The following is a 6,621-nucleotide window of genomic DNA, read 5'->3' on the forward strand; positions in this document are numbered from 1 at the left end:
GACGTCGAGCAGGTAGAGAGAGAGAGAGAGAGAGAGAGAGAGAGAGAGAGAGTTTCTGTTGGTCTTTCTCAATGTGTAAGCTATTAAACATGTCTGTATGCCTAATTATCGATCAATCTATATGTCTATATAATTATCGGTATGTCTGTCTGTCTGATTATCGGTCTCTCTGTCTGTCTGTCTAATTATCGGTCTCTCTGTCTGTCTGTCAATTGTATGTCTGTCTGTCTAATAATCTGTCTATCTGTCTGTCTGTCTAATTATCGGTCGGTCGGTCTGTCTGTCTGTCTAATTATCAGTCTCTCAGTCTGTCTAATAATCGGTCGCTCTGTCTAATAATCACTCTGTCTGTCTGTCTGTCTGTCTGTCTAATTATCGATCTGTCCGTCTGTCTGTCTTATAATCAGTCTCTCTGTCGGTCTGTCGAATTATCAGTCACTCTGTCTGTCTGTCTGTCTGTCTGTCTGTCTAATAATTGGTCTCTCTGTCTGTCTGTCTGTCTGTCTGTCTGTCTGTCTGTTACCTCTGTCTATCAGTCTAATTATCAGTCTCTCTGTCTGTCTGCCTTATTATCGGTCTCTCTGTCTGTCTGTCTAATTATCGGTCTATCTGTCTGTCTGTCTAATTATCGGTTTGTCTGTCTGTCTAATAATCTGTCTGTCTGTCTATTTGTCTGTCTGTCTACTAATCAGTCTGTCTGTCTGTCTGTCTGTCTGTCTAGTTATCGGTCTGTCTGTCTGTCTCTCTATCTAATAATCTGTCTCTCTGTCTGTCTAATTATCGGTCTATCTGTCTGTCTAATTATCAGGCTCTCTGTCTGTCTGTCTGTCTAATTATCGGTCTATCAGTCTGTCTAATTATCAGTCTCTCTGTCTGTCTGTCTGTCTGTCTGTCTGTCTGTCTAATTATTGGTCTCTCTGTCTGTCTAATTATCAGTCTCTCTGTTTGTCTCTCTGTCTGTCTGTCTTTTTTAATAATTGGTCTGTCTGTCAGTCTCTCTGTCTATCAGTCTAATTATCAGTCTCTCTGTCTGTGTGGCTGTCTTATTATCGGTCTCTCTGTCTGTCTGTCTAATTATCGGTCTCTATGTCTGTCTGTCTAATTGTCTGTCTGTCTACTAATGGTCTATCTGTCTGTCTGTCTAATTATCGTTCTGTCTGTCTGTCTAATTATCAGTCTCTTTGTCTGTCTAATAATCGGTCTCTCTGTCTGTCTCTCTATCTAATAATCTGTCTCTCTGTCTGTCTAATTATCAGTCTATCTAATTATCAGTCTCTCTGTCTGTCTGTCTGTCTGTCTGTCTGTCTGTCTAATTATCGGTCTATCAGTCTGTCTAATTATCAGTCTCTCTGTCTGTCTGTCTGTCTGTCTGTCTAATTATCAGTCTGTCTGTCTGTCTGTCTGTCTGTCTGTCTAATTATTGGTCTCTCTGTCTGTCTAATTATCAGTCTCTCTGTTTGTCGGTCTATCTGTCTGTCTAATTATTGGTCTCTCTGTCTGTCTGTCTAATTGTCGGTCGCTCTGCCTGTCTGTTAGTCTCTCTGTCTTTCTCTCTAATTATCGGTCTCTCTGCCTGTCTGTCTAATTATTGGTCTCTCTGCCTGTCTGTTTAAATATCAGTCTCTGTCTGTCTGTCAGTTTATATGACTGACTGACTGACTGACTGTCTGTCTGTCAAAATATCAGTCTTTCTGTCTAATTATGTGTCTTTGTCTGTCTTTCTGTCTAGTAACACTCTTAACAGTAAAAGTGCTACACGATGTTATTGAAGAACTATGTTTGGCTGTATGGTTCCATAAAGAACCTTTACCATCTGAAGAATCTCTATGTTTCACCTAATGTTCTTTGTTTCTTTTAAAACCCTTTTGACTCCCCCAATCTCTCTCTCCCTCTCTCTCATTCTCTCTCTCTGTCATATTTAAGATGTACAGTTGTATGGATATCAATCTGCTTATTCTACCGTGTAATACAAATTTATTTTTTGTTTTATTTTATGCTAGTTTATGAGTTCCTGGAAGTCAGACAGGTGTTCTGATTACCTAAAGGCTGGAGACTGCTAATGGAAACCTTTGGAAACTCCACTCAGGCCCGTCCCAAACCTCTACAAGGAACAGACACGAGGAAAAGCATTTAAAGTACACACAGACACGCACACACACATACTGTATACAAAAAGCAGTAGTCACATGATGCTGAGTCACAGACTGCCCCACCCCTTCATTCTAGGTCTCAGTCAGTGGTGTATAAAGCTCAGAGTTTCAGTCTTTCTATATTTAGTAGCATTCCAAAGGACTGTCCATTTATCCCAATTATCAAATAATGTGTCTGTCTAACAAACTGACTTTATCAACTCCAGTTTAGGAGTGACTATAGGGCACAAAGTTCTGAAGTATGGAGGAGGAGACAGCGTGGGTTTATGATCTATGGTTTCACTTCTCTCTGATTTTATAGAACTGCTTTTTGTCCGTTATACACATTTCTTCTTATGTGCTTCATTTTTCCTCCTTATTCACTCTTCTTCATTTTAAATGCCTTATCTTAGACATTTTATCATAGTTTGAGTCTTGCACTTCTCATTTGCTATTACTTCCTTCTTTATTTCTATTGTTATATGTTAGATTAATTTAACCAGGTCTGTAATAAGTTTTACTGTATGCGTTATGTTAACCCAGGTGAAAAAGAAGTACACTTCCATAGTGTACTTAAAGTGCTCTATTTTGCGATTAATTTTGTCTTTAATATACACAATTTTTTGTATATTAAGTGCACTATTAGAAAATAGAGCACTTTAAGTACATTATGTAAGTGTACTACTTTTTCACCCTGGAAAGTATATGTATAGTAAAAAGAGGAAGAAATTGTCTTAAATTAGTTTGAAAACTTTCCTTGCTGGTAAATCTCCACAGTATGGCAGTGATGGCTGGCCAGCCAAACACAACTGGTCGAGGGTGGGGTCGGTGCCATTTTCACTGCAATGTCCCCGCAGTGCCAGGGCAAACAGTCTGTGAGTAATGACAGGAACCCAGTAGGGAGGAAAAGGAAACCCTCTCCCCTCCAAAGAAACATTTGTTTGGTAATCGACTGCTTCTTATCTGTTTCTGTCTTACTCCGTCACTCCCCGCACATATCTTTCTATTACATTAACACTAAAGGAGAAATTGAGCAGACTATATCTGTGGGATCTGTACCATTAACACATTTTTTTCGTACATTCTCACCACCACTTCATTTAAATAACCAGCGCATAGTATAATAACCTGGTTTGTACATGTTGTACCCTGTTGTTACATTATACAGTTTTTCTGTGTTCAAAGAGAAAAGAGAAATGTTAATGTCCAGACCGTGTTCTTCAAAAGAATGCATGATAAAAACGATGACCTCATGGATACAGAGATAGCACTCTGGAACTCTGCCCTTTAACCAGGCATATCATAAAGAGCACATAAGGGTGACGATGACGGAAAATCCGGGAAAAAGCAAAGACGAAACTTTCCTAAGCACATTAACCTGCTATGAAAGAGCGAAGCTAATACAGGTGCACCTTTGACTGTTTGTAAACAAAATATGTTCATTTACCATTCAAATGTATTTCAAGCAGGCAAATGGACAAGGGAGCACAGGACCCACAACTAGATGAGATTTATAACAATGTGAACTATTTTTTACTTGTGGCCAGAAATGAAAGTAGCACTCATTCATATAAAAACCAGGTAGTGTTGAACACCTCGTTTTTCCTGAGCCTAGCGGTTCATTGTTCATAAGGTCTTGAGGACACAGAAGAACAAAGAAGCACCTGTGTGTGGTTGGTTTTTGTTTCACAATAAGGCTTACAGATGATATATATTATTAGATCCTCTTTAATAGCCAGTAAAAGTAAAAAGAAAAAGAATGTCTCTTTATATTAAATCTCAACTAAACTACAACACCAAACAAAGTTTATAGAAATGGTTTGGCCATTACATAGTAGGCCTATTATTGTCTTGGTAATACTTTACAATAGGGTTGTGTTTGTTAACAATTAGTTAATGCATTAGCTAACATGAATTACCAATGAACAAGTTACAACATTTATTAATCTTAGTTCATGTTAATTAAGGGATTTACTAATACATTTATTAAATCATGGGTTGTTAACATTAATTAATGCACCATGAACTAACATGAATAACTGAATTAATACATGAAAAACTTTATTGTTCATTGTTTTTTCATGTTGGTTAATGCATTTACTGATGTTAACTAATACAACCGTATTGTAAAGTGTTACCATTTTCTCACTACCTTTATCTTAAAGGAAAACACCACAGTTTTTCAATATTTTACTATGTTCTTGCCTCGACTTGGATGAATTGATGCATGCCTGTCTTTTTTCAATGCGTGCACTTAACAGCGTGTCATGACTGTGTTGGCATTTAGCCTAGCCCCATTTGTTCCTTAGGATCCAAACAGGGATGAATTTAGAATCCACCAAAAAGCTTCCACGTTTTCCCTATTTAAAGACTGTTACATGAGTAGTTACACGAGTAAGAAAATAAATAAAACGTGGCGATTTTTAAGTGGATAAAAAATGGGAACTGTATTGTATGGCGGAAGAGCATTTTGTTTAGACCTCGAGTGCAGTAATATTGTCTGAAGTTTGAGCGAGAGGGGGAGTAGTCAGGAGTGATGATGTTACTGCATGCCGAGATTGAAGTGCTGCAAACCAGGTGCCCTTCCGCCATACAATATAGTTCTCATTTTTATCTGCTTGAAAAATTGCCACATTTTATTTTGGCCCACCATACTTACTCGTGTAACAGTCTTTAAATAGGGAAAACATGGAAGTGTTTGGTGGCTTCTAAATTCATCCCTTTTTGGATCCTAAGGAATAAATGGGGCTAGGCTAAATGCTAACACAACCATGACGAGCTGTACAAAGATTAAGTGCACGCATTGAAAAAAGATAGGTATGTATTAATTTGTCTAAGTTGAGGTAAGAAATAGTAAAACATTGAAAAAATGGTGGTGTTTTCCTTTAAAATTGTTCAGCAACATTTTAAATGTGCATTGGTAGGCTTTTATATGCAGTAAAAGTCCTTGTTGCACTTAAATTTTGAAGTTTAATCAACTTGAATTTACAGTTAATTTCAATTTTCTTGACTAATAAGGAGTTGGTATAAATTATTTTAAAAAAGTTAGCTAAAGTTATTTCAACTTTATTTTCTAATTTATAGCAAATTCTCACTAGTCAAGAAAGTTTAAATTAATTGTAAATTCAAGTATTCAAAATGTAAGTGCAACAAGGAATTTTTACAGTGTATGTAGCTGAGGTAGAGGAAAAAATGCACCGATATATCGGCCTATAATCGGTATCGGCAGATACTGCGAAACCTATTTTTCCCCCTATTGGACATCCGCCATTGTTTAAAAACAGCAATTCATCATTGCAGATTATATCCTGGCAATCAAAAGGGGCAGAAATCCGAGTGTGTATTTTGAATTGGAGTTTGTACGATGTGCACTTCTAGGATTTCATGACATAACAGTTTGAAATAAGCAGTAAAAAGCAAAACTATAATGATATCAGTATCGACAGAAATTTTGTATCAGTGCATCGCTAAATAAAATAAAAAAATGCTTGCATTCAGTTTCTCAATAAACAGTGCTCACCTGAACATACAGAGATACCTTTACATCTACTTTGACTGATATGCTAACAAAGTATACTATAGTAGTCCCCCTGCTGATATAAACGTTAAGGCAATGAAACGGTTCGAATTTATCTATAACTCTTTCATTATTGGGTCAGGGTAACTCAAGGGAGTGTGGCAACTAGAACAGTCCCATTTCTCTCTTCCTTACCATCTTTACATCCTTTTTCTCAATTCTATTGCCACACCATGGTCATCTTTCTGCTTTACTCAGACTTTTTCTATTCTTTGCTTTCTAAGTTATTTTACAGTATATCAGTCTCAGTCGTATCCATGCCCTGACCTGACTCTGACTGACCTATAAATCATCATCTAATGAGGTCTACAACCTGTGGTGTCTATAACAGACAAACAGACTATTTTAACTAAAACAGCATTTTTGACTGATCTGAGTTGTGTTTGAGTAGTGAATGGGGATTATATTAATAGAAGTAGAAAACTGATTCCAGATCAGTGTCAAAATAACACCCAGCCTCTATCAGGGGCTTACAATAGGACAGCAGACCTCTGCATCATTAATATTTCAAAGGATGAAAAGAAATAGGGTGAAATGCTTTGTGCAGTTTCTTTTTTCTATCATACTGTATCAATAATTTAAGCATTCTGCTGTTTAATCAACCTCTCTGCCTCAGACCCCTTTGATGAAAGTAATTATCCTAACCTAGTTATATCACATTACTAGGCTAGAGTTTGATAATAGAGCTTACACACTGAAAGATTTTTTAGATAATGGCTTTACTAGCATCAACCTTGTATAATACACACTGTCAGGAATTTTTTTACAAAAAACCTACAAAACTGTACCTTTTCTTTTGCTGGGAGTACCCTTAAAAGTTCATTTTTCTGACAGTGCTGTTTGTATATAATGATAGTTAGACTTGTTGGGCTTGGGGGTCCTTTTATTTATAACAATGATGTTTAAAAAAGATGA

The sequence above is a fragment of the Misgurnus anguillicaudatus genome, chromosome 14, assembly GCF_027580225.2.
Source record: "Misgurnus anguillicaudatus chromosome 14, ASM2758022v2, whole genome shotgun sequence".
NCBI classification, from domain to species: Eukaryota; Metazoa; Chordata; class Actinopteri; order Cypriniformes; family Cobitidae; genus Misgurnus; species Misgurnus anguillicaudatus.